The sequence below is a fragment of the Bison bison genome, unplaced genomic scaffold (genome assembly GCF_000754665.1).
Source record: "Bison bison bison isolate TAMUID 2011002044 unplaced genomic scaffold, Bison_UMD1.0 scf7180017864291, whole genome shotgun sequence".
NCBI classification, from domain to species: domain Eukaryota; kingdom Metazoa; phylum Chordata; class Mammalia; order Artiodactyla; family Bovidae; genus Bison; species Bison bison.
Window position 1 is genome coordinate 11,878,083 of NW_011494863.1, and position 10,772 is coordinate 11,888,854.

The window sequence follows — 10,772 nt, forward strand, 5'->3', positions numbered from 1 at the left end:
ATTTCTCAAAAAAGATGTACAAATGGCCAAGAGCACATAAAATATGCAGGATATAACTGATTATTAAAGAAATGGAAATCAAAACTATGAGATACAACCTCACACAGGTCAGAATGGCCATCATCAAAAAATCTACAAACAATGCTGGAGAGGATGTAGAGAAAAGAGAACTCTCCTACACTATTGGTGGAAATGTAAAATGGGTACAAGCGTGATGAAGAAGAATATACAGATTTCTTAAAAAACCATATATAGAACTACCATATGAGCCAACAGTCCCACTCCAGGGCATATATGCAGAGAAAACCATAATTTGAAAATATACGTGCACCCCAGGGTTCACTGCAGCACTATTTACAATAGCCAAGACATGGAAGCAACCTAAGTTTCTATAGACAGACAAACGGGTAAAGACGAAGGGGTACATATATGCAATGGAGTATTACTCAGCCCTGAAAATGGGCGAAATACTACCATTTGCAGCAACGAGGATGGACCAGGAGATTCTCATAGTCACTGACGTAAGTCAGACAAAAAATGATATCATATGATACCACTCATATGCAAAAGCTAAAAAGTTGATATAAATGAACTTACTTATAAAGTAGAAATAGAGTTACAGATATGGAAAATAAACCTACAGTTACCAGAGAGGAAAGGGAGGGGTGACCAGGAAGGATAAATTAGAAGACAGGGATCAACATATACACACTACTCTATGTATAATCGATAACCAGTAAGACCTACTATAGCACAGGGAACTCTATTCAGTATTCTGCATTAATCCCTACGTGAAAAGATCTAAAGCAGAGTGGCTATACGACATGTCGAACTGATTCACTTTTCTGTATGCCTGAAACTGATGACCATTGTACACCAACTATACTCCAATAAAAATTTATAAATAACATTTCAGAATTCAGTCAAGGAAGTTAAAGGCTTCTACCCTGAAAACTCTAAAACATTGCTTAAGGAGGACCTAAATAATTGGAATACAGTCCATGTTTAAATATTAGAACACTTCAAATAACAATATTAGTCGGCCCAATATACAGATTCATTTCACTCCTATTCAATCTGAGAGCTCTCCCTCCTCAAATTGGGGGAAAAAATCCTAATATTCATATGGAATTCCAAAGGACACTGAAGAGCCAAATTTATCTTGCAAAAGTGTTTTACTACATTCGAATAGACATACAGACCATGGAATAGACTTGGAACACAGAAACAAACCCTCAGCCTAAGCTAAGAACACTGACGAAACACGGACACACATCATCATGATCTTGGCTTGGGTTTTGGGTCATAAAATATGACACCAAAGGCATAGAAAACAATGAAAATTAGATTCACTGGTTCTCATAAAAATGAAAAGCTTCTATTAGTCATGGAACATTATCATGAGAGTGAAAGGAAAACCAGAAAATGGTAGAAAATGTTTGCAAACCATAGGCCTGTTATGGGTTTAAGATCCAGAATATACAGAGGATGCCAAGAACACAATCAATAGTGATCCAAAAACCTGAACAGACATTGCTCCTAACAAGACATACAAATGGCCAACAGCACGTGAAAAGATGCTCAACACCACCAATTATTAGTGAAAATTAGAACTACACTGAGATATCATATAGGTCAGAATGGCCATCATCATAAAATTTACAGGGTCTGAAGTCACCTCTAAAAATGGAGCACAATACACTTGTCCCAGAAAGCCCCACAAATCATGCAGATCAAGAGGTTCAAATCTTCGTGTTCACTTTAAGAACACTCGAGAAACCGCCCAGACCATTAAGTGTATGCGTATCTGAAAAGCCACCAAGCATCTGAAGGATGTCACAGTAAACAAGCGATGTGTGCCATTCCATCATTCCAGCGTGGAGCTGGTCGGTGTCCACAGGCCAAACAGTGGGGCTGGACGCAGGGTCAGTGGCCTGAGAAAAGTGCTGAGTTTTACTGCACATGCTCAGAAACGCAGAGTGCTGAACTTAAGGGCTTAGATGTAGGTTCTCTGGTCATTGAGCACATTCAGGTGAACAAAGCCCCCAGGAGGCGGTGCAGGACTTACAGACTCATGGTCAGATCCACCCACATGTGAACGCTCCCTGCCACACTGAGGTGCTAACTGGAGAAGAACATTGCTCCTAAACCAGAAGAGGAGGTTGTACAGAAGAAAAAGATACCCCAGGAGAAACTGAAGAAATAAAAATTGATGGCCCAGGAATAAACACAGCAAAAAATAAATGCATATAAAAGTAAAAATGTTGGAGAGGGTAATGAGGAAAGGGAACTCTCCTACACTAATGCTGGGAATGTAGGTAAGCACAACCATGATGGAGAAGAATATACAGTTTCCTTAAAAAAACAATATACAGAACTATTAATACCATAAGATCCAGCAGTCCCATACCAGGGCATATATCCAGAGAAAATGGTTATTCAAAAAGATAGATGCACCCCAGGGTTCACTGCAGCACTGTTTACAATAGCCAAGACATGGAACCACTCTGTCAATCAGCAGACAAATGAGTGCAGAAGAAGTGGTACATGTACACAATGGAGTATTGCTCAATCATAAAAATGAACAAAATACTGGTATTTGCAGAAACATGGGTGGACGTAGAGATTCTCACAGCCAGTGATGTAAGTCAGACAGAAAATGACAAATATCGTATGATATCACTTATATGCAAAATCTGAAATGTTGCCATAAATGCAGTTATCAATAAAACAGAAATAGAAACACAGATATAGAAAACACACCTATGGTTACCAGAGGGGAAAGTGAGGGGTGGCCGGAAGGGATAAATTAGGAGACTGGGATCAACATACACGTATTATTCTATATAGATAACTAATAACGACCTACTCTATAGCACAGGGAACTCTATTCAGTATTCTGCATTAACCCCTGTGTGAAAAGAGTCTAAAAGACAGTGGATATACGAATGTATTTAACTGACTGACTTTGCTGTATGCCTAAAGCTTATATAACACTGAACACCAATGATACTACAATAAAAATTTAAACATAATATAAAATATTTCAGAATTCAATCCAGGAGGTGAAATGGTTCTACCCTGAAAACTCTAAAACACTGCTTAAAGAAAACTTAAATAATTGGAAAACAACTCATGTTTAAATATTAGAATGCTTAGTAATGTTCAAATAACAATACTATTCAGTAAAAATAGATACTCATTTCATTCCTATTAAATCTCAGAGTTTATTTTTTTCTGAATTGGGAAAAAATTCATATGGAATTTCAAGGACACCAAAGAGTCAAAATAGTTTTCCAGATGTGTGTTACTGCATTGGGAGACATACAGACCATGTAATAGACTTGAGAACCAAGAAACAAACCCTCTCTTCAATTTTTACTTGATTTCTGATAAAAGTGCTAAGACTGATCACTGGGCAAAGAACACATTCAAAAAACGGCACTGCAAAACCCTGACCTCACGTGCAGAATCTTGAGGGTGGACCTGACCTGATACCATACACAGAAGGTAATGCAAGATGAATCAAGGGCTAAATTTTGGAGCTAAGCTATAGAACAGGGCAGGGCAAAGGAGCAGGCAAAGGCTAATAGAGTTTTACCAAGAGAATGCACTGGTCATAGCAAATACCATCTTCCAACAACACAAGAGATGACTCTACACGTGGACATCACCAGATGGTCAATACCAAAATCAGATTGATTTTATTCTTTCCAGCCTAAGACAGAGAAGCTCTATACAATCAGCAAAAACAAGACCGGAAGCTGACTGTGGCTCAGATCATGAACTCCTTATTGCAAAACTCAGACTTAAAGAAAGTAGGGAAAACCATTAGACCATTCAGGTATGACCTAAATCAAATCCCTTACGATTATCCAGTAGAAGTAACAAATAGATTCAAGGGATTAGATCTGATCGAGTGCTTGAAGAACAACAAGCTGTGGAAAATTCTTAAAGAGATGGGAATACCAGACTACCTTACCTGCCTCCTGAGAAATCTGTATGCAAGTCAAGAAGCAACAGTTAGAACTGTTGCTGGAACAGACTCGTTCCAAATTGGGAAGGGAGTATGTCAAGGCTGTATATTGTCACCTTGCTTATTTAACTTATATGCAGAGTACATCATGCAAAATGCTGGACTCTATGAAGCACAAGCTGGAATCAAGATTGCAGGGAGAAGTATCAATAACCTCAGATATGTAGATGACACCACCCTTTTGGCAGAAAGCAAAGAGGAACTAAAGAGCCTCTTGATGAAAGTAAAAGAGGAGAGTGAAAAAGCTGGCTTAAAACTCAACATTCAAAAAACTAAGATCATGACATCCAGTCCCATCACTTCAAGGCAAATAGGAAAACAATGGAAACAGTGACAGACTTTTTTTCCTTGGGCTCCAAAATCACTGCAAATGGTGACTACAGCCATGAAATTAAAAGACATTTGTTTCTTGAAGAAAAGCCATGACCAACATAGACAGCATATTAAAAGAAGAGACATTACTTTGCCCACAAAGGTCCATTTAGTCAAAGGTATAGTTTTTCCAGTAGTCATGTATGAATGTGAGAGTTAGACCATAAAGAAAGCTGAGCACTGAAGAAGTGATGCTTTTGAACTGTGGTGTTGGAGAAGACTCCTGAGAGTCCCTTGGACTGCAAGGAGATCAAACCAGTCAATTCTAAAGGAAATCAGTCCTGAATATACGTTGGAAGGACTGATGCTGAAGCTCCAATACTTTGGCCACCTGATGCAAAGAACTCACTCATTGGAAAAGACACTGATGCTGTGGAAGATTGAAGGCTGGAGGAAAAGGGAACGACAGGGGAGATGGTTGGATGACAACACCAACTCGATGGACATGAGTTTGAGTAAGCTCCAGGAGTTGGTGATGGACAGGGAAGCCTGGCATGCTGCAGTCCATGGGGTCACAAATAGACACGACTGAGGGACTGAACTGAATTGAACTGGTTTGGTGGTTCTGAATTCTCTTAACTTTTGCTTGGGTTGTGGATCCAAAAGTATGACACCAAAGACATAGAAAACAATGAAAATTAGATACACTGCTCCTCAAAAACTTCATGTGTCAAAGGATGTTCACACAAGAGTGAGAGGACAACTGAGAGAATGGCAGAAATGTTCACAAACCATAGGCTATTCGTTAAGATTCAGAATATATAAAGGATACCAGCAACACAATTCAAAGGTGGTCCAAAAACCTGAGCAGACATTTCTCCTAAGAAGACATACAAATGGCCAACAGCACGTGAAAGATGGTCAGCATCACTCATTATCAGAGAAATAGAACTTAGAACCTCAGTGAGATATCACATCACAAGTCAGAATGATCATCCTCAAAAAATCTACAAACAATAAATGCAGGCTAGTGTGCAGAGAAAAGGGAACTCTCCTACACTGCTGGTGGGAACGTAAATGGGTACAACCGTGATGGAGAAGAATATTGAGGTTCCTTAAAAAACTGTATACAGAACTACCATGTGATCCAGTAATCCCACTCAAGTGTGTATATTCAGAGAAAACCATTATTTGAAAAGATACACGCAGCCCACGGCTCACTGCAACACTACTCACAAGAGCCAGAACGTGGACGTTTCTGCCGACAGACAAGTGGAGAAGAAGCAACACTCAACAGGAAAACTTGTAATCACGCTTTAAAATCAAGACACAGAACAGAATTATCTTGGAATATTTTGAAAAATGCAAATGCTCAGGTAAAGCTATTTTTCTCCAAGGCTTCAGATGTGTTTCTAATGGCAGCCATGTTGAAAGGCTTCTGGACCACATGCTGGTCATTCACCTTTATCTAGTCTGTTTCGCTTTTTCTAGTTCATGTTCAGTGCTCCCGCTTCATTTATGTTTTCCAGTTTCTCTGTCTCTTTTTGTGTTGTTGCTCTTTCTCAAGCATTTATCAAGTGTAGTAGTAAAGCTTTTGTATACAAATACATATACAGTATGTATAATAAAATGGATATATGTCTTTAAAAATTCATGAATTTTTGCCTAGCTAAAATTTTTTTTGACATTTTGATTATACTTGTTTGACTCAGCATGACTAGAATGCTAGATTTTAATTTATATTCACTCAGAACTTTTATATAATTCCACGTATTTTGGCATCCAGTATTAGTGCTAAAAATTTCTTAGTGATTTAAAAAAATTTGAATGAGACTTGAAACTTCTAATCCAATTTTAGAATATAAAGATATATGATGTTAAAAAAATAGGAAATAAGTGATACAGTATTATTAACTAATTTTGTTAGTTAATAGATTTTGTTCAAATATTACAAAGTTTTATGCCAGTGTCCATTATATGTTTTAATCCTTATCAAGATTCCAAATTGTATTTAGCTGTACCTTCAGCTGGATGCCACAAATTCTGATAAATTCTCTTTTCATTTTTGTTTTATTACAAATATTTTCTCATTTTTCTTGTTTTGGCTTCTTAGATACAGCCATTATTCAAGAGTGGACATTTAATTTCTAAATACATGGGATTTTGTTTAAAGTATCTTTAATATTAATTCTCATTTTGATACTAATTTCTCATTTTAATGATTTCTTCTCTGCCATTACCCTCTGTTTTTCTCACTCAAACTTTATTGAGGCTTTGGATGGCTAAGTCAAAGATCTCTCTTGATAAATGTCATGTTTTATATGAAAATATGTGGGTTGCTTTCAAATATCTTTTGATATTCATTTCCAACACAGTTCTACAGTGATAAGAGAACATGCTCTCTACGAGTTCAGTACCTATAAGACCATGAGATTTTTGCACCTTATGCTTTGTCCCTGGACATGATCCAGGGTCTTGTAGTTTAGTCTATGGGAACTTGAGTAGAATTTTTATTACACTGTTGTTTGAAAATTGTATAAATCTTAACTATGTTGAATTGGTGTATAGCATTTTTCAGATCTACTCTATCCTTCTACTTCTCTGTATATTCACTGTATTAATTTTGGGGAGATTGACTTGAGACTCCAAATAAAAATATCAATTTACTTAAAAGATAATTGTAATAAATTGTTGAACTGTATATAAACTTGTTCTGCATTTTCCAAGTCTTTTATAAATGTGTCATCATATTTCATAATTTAAAAATAAAAAGAAAACAGTGGTACATACATACAATGGGGTAATACTCAGCTAGAAAAATGAGTGAAAAACTACCATTTGCAGGTGTATGGATGGCCCTAGAGATTCTCATAGCCAGTGATCTAAGTCAGACAAAGAATGACAGATATCATATGATACTGCTTATATGCAAAATCTAAAAAGTTGGTACAGATGAACTTATTTACGAAAAGAATTAGAGTCAGAGATATAGAAAACAAATGTATAGTTACCAGAGTGGAAAGTGTGTGGTACTTGGAAGGATAAATTAGGAGATGGGGGAACATATACACACTACTCTGTATGTAATAGATAACTAATAAGGACCTATTATACAGCACAGGGAACTCTCTTCAGTATTCTGCTTTGACCGCTTTGTGAAAAGAATCTAAAACAGAGTAGATACAGGTGTATGTCTAATTGATTCACCTAGCTATATGTCTGAAGCTGATACAACATTGAACAACAGCTACACTCCAATAAAAACTTAAACATAACATAAAATATTTCAGAGTTCATCAAGGAGCTGAACGTCTTCTATCCTGAAAACTCTAAAACATTGCTTAAAGAAGACCTAAGTAATTGGAAAACAACCCATGTTTAAGTATTAGAATGCTTAGTATTGTTCAAGTAACAATACTAGTTAGCCCAATATACAGATTCATTTCATTCATATTCAATCTCAGAGTTTCCATACTTTTTTTGAGAAATTGACAAAAACATCCTCATATTCATATGGAATTCCAAGAGATGCTGAAGAACCAGAACACTATTCCAGATGTGTGTTACTGCATTAGAATAGGTATTTAGACCACTGAATAAACTTGAGAACCCAGAGATAAACCCTTACTTCTGTTTTCACTTGATTTCTGATAGACGTGCTAAGACTGGTCACTGGACGAAGAACAGATCCAACAAATGGCACTGCAGAACCCTGACCTCACGTGCAGAATCTTGAGGGTGGACCTGACCTCATACCGTACCCAGAAGGTAATGCAAGATGAATCAAGACCTAATATTTGCAGCTAAGCTATAGAACAGTAGAAGGAAAAACAACTGCACATCTCCATGACCTTGGATTTGGTGATGGTGCCTTAAGTGTCCAACCAGAGGCACAGCATACAACAACAACAGCAAAACATAGATACAGTGGCCTTCAAGGAAAAGATGAACACTTTCCATGCATCGCAGGACATTCTCACGAGGGTGAAAAGGCAACCTAGAGAAGGACCAAAAATGTCTGCAAACCATAAACCTGCATGGATTTACTCTGCGGAATATGTAAAAGACACTAACAACAATATAATTCGGAAATGGACCAAAAACCCAAACAGACATTCCTCAAAGGAGACATACAAATGGTCAAACGAACATGAAAAACTGCTGAACACCACTAATTATTAGAGAAATGGAAATTAAAACTACAGTGAGATACGACCACACAAGGGTCAGAATGGCCGTCATCAAAAAATCTGCAAACAATAACTGCTAGAGAAGATGCAGACAAAGTGGAGCCCCCCTACACTGCTGGAGGGAGTGTAAATGGGTACGCCATTTATGGAGAACAGTATGGAGTTTCCTTAAAGAGCTCTCTATAGGATTACTGTATATTTCAGCAATCTTTCTACTAGGCATACATCTGGGGGGAAAAGTCAATATTTGAAAAAAATACTTTCATTGAAGGGTTCACTGCAGCATTGTTTACAATAGCCAACATGAAAACCATCTATATGTCCATTGACAGAGGAATGGATAAAGAGAAAGTGGTACATCTATGCAGTGGAATATTTCTCAACCATTAAACAGAATGTAATAATGCCATTTGCAGCAACATGGATGGACCTAGAGATTTGCATCCTGAGTGATGGAAGTCACACTGAGGAGAGATATTGTATGACATCCCTGGTACGCAGAATCTAAAAAGAAAGGATACAAGCGAATTTATTTACAACACAGAAGCAGACTCACAGACTTATGGAACGAGCTTATGGCTGCTTAGGGGAGAAGAACAGGGAAAGGGATAATTAGGGAGTTTGGGATCGACATGTACACACTGCTATATTTAAAATGGATAGCCAGCGAAGTCCTACTGTGTAGTATGGGGAATTCTGCAGGAAGGGAGTTTGGGAGAGGATGGATACATGTATATTATGTATGGCTAAGTCCCTTTGCTGTCCACCTGAAACTATCACAACATTGTTAATCGGCTATACTCCAGTATAATATAAAAAGTATATTAAAGTATAATATAAAAACTAAAAACAAAAAATAAATTAGATACTACCATTTGCAGGAACATGGATGGACCTAGAATTTCTTATACAAAGGAACATTAAGTCAGATAGAAAAGAGAAATATCATTTGATATCTCTTACATGCAGAATCTAAAAAGATAATACAAATGAACTTATTTACAAAAGAGAGAGAGAGAGGCATTTATATAGAAAACAAACCTATGGCTATAAAGGGGAAAGTGAGAGGGTGGCAAGGAGGAATAAATTAGAAGATTGGGATCAACATATATGGACTACTGTATATGTATTAGTAAGGTCCTACCATATGGCACAGGGAACTCTACTCAATTTTCTGTACTAACCTACATGAGAAAAGAATTTAAACAAAGTGGATATATGTATAACTGGTTTACCTTTCAATGCTTATTCACTTACTCACTTCAGGTGCTGTACGCCTGAAACTGATACAACGTTGTTCATTAACTGTACTCCAAAAAAAGTTTAAAAATAATAAAAAGTATTTCAGATTCCAAACAAGGAGGCAAAAGACTTCTACCCTGAAGACTTTAAAACACTGCTTAAATTAAAGAGGACCTAAATAAACGGAATACGGTCCATGTCTGAAGATTAGAACACTTAACAATGTCCAAAATAGCAATACTCTCCAAAACAAATACAGATTTAATTTGATCCCTATTTAGCTCAGAGTTTCTTTTTTTTCCTGTTGTTTCTCAAATTGGGAATAAATTCTAATATTCATATGAAACTCCAAGGGACACCGAAGAGCCAAAATTACCTTGCAAAAGTATGTTACTGCATTCCCATAGACATACAAACCATGGAATAGACTTGGAACCCAGAAATAAACCTTAAAATTAAGCTGAAAATCATAGACGAAAACATAGACACACATGGGTCCTAAAACATGACTCCAAAGGCATAGAAAACAATGAAAATTAGATACACTGGTCCTCAAAAGAATTAAAAACTTCCGTGCATCACAGGACATTATCAGGAGAGTGAAAGGACAACCTAGAGAGAGGCAGAAACTGCAAACCATAGGCCTGCTGTGGGTTTAAAATCCAGAATATGTAAAGGATGCCAACAAAGCTATTCAAATGTGGTCCAAAAATCTGAACAGACATTTCTCCTAAAAAGACATCAAAGTGGCCAAAGGCACAATGAGAGATGCTCAGCACCACTAATTATTAGAGAAATGTAAACTAGAACAGATGTTCAAGCTGGTTTTAGAAAAGGCAGAGGAACCAGAGATCAAATTGCCAACATCTGCTGGATCATCAAAAAAGCAAGAGAGTTCCAGAAAAACATCTATTTCTGTTTTATTGACTATGCCAAAGCCTTTGACTGTGTGGATCACAATAAACTGTGGAGAATTCTGAAAGAGATGGGAA

At 37.0% G+C, this 10,772-nt stretch overlaps 1 pseudogene; it reads left to right on the forward strand.

Moving 5' to 3' along the window:
* The first annotated feature begins 1,727 nt into the window (after positions 1 to 1,727).
* LOC104996322 lies at positions 1,728 to 2,227 on the forward strand (annotated as a pseudogene).
* The last annotated feature ends 8,545 nt before the right edge of the window (positions 2,228 to 10,772 follow it).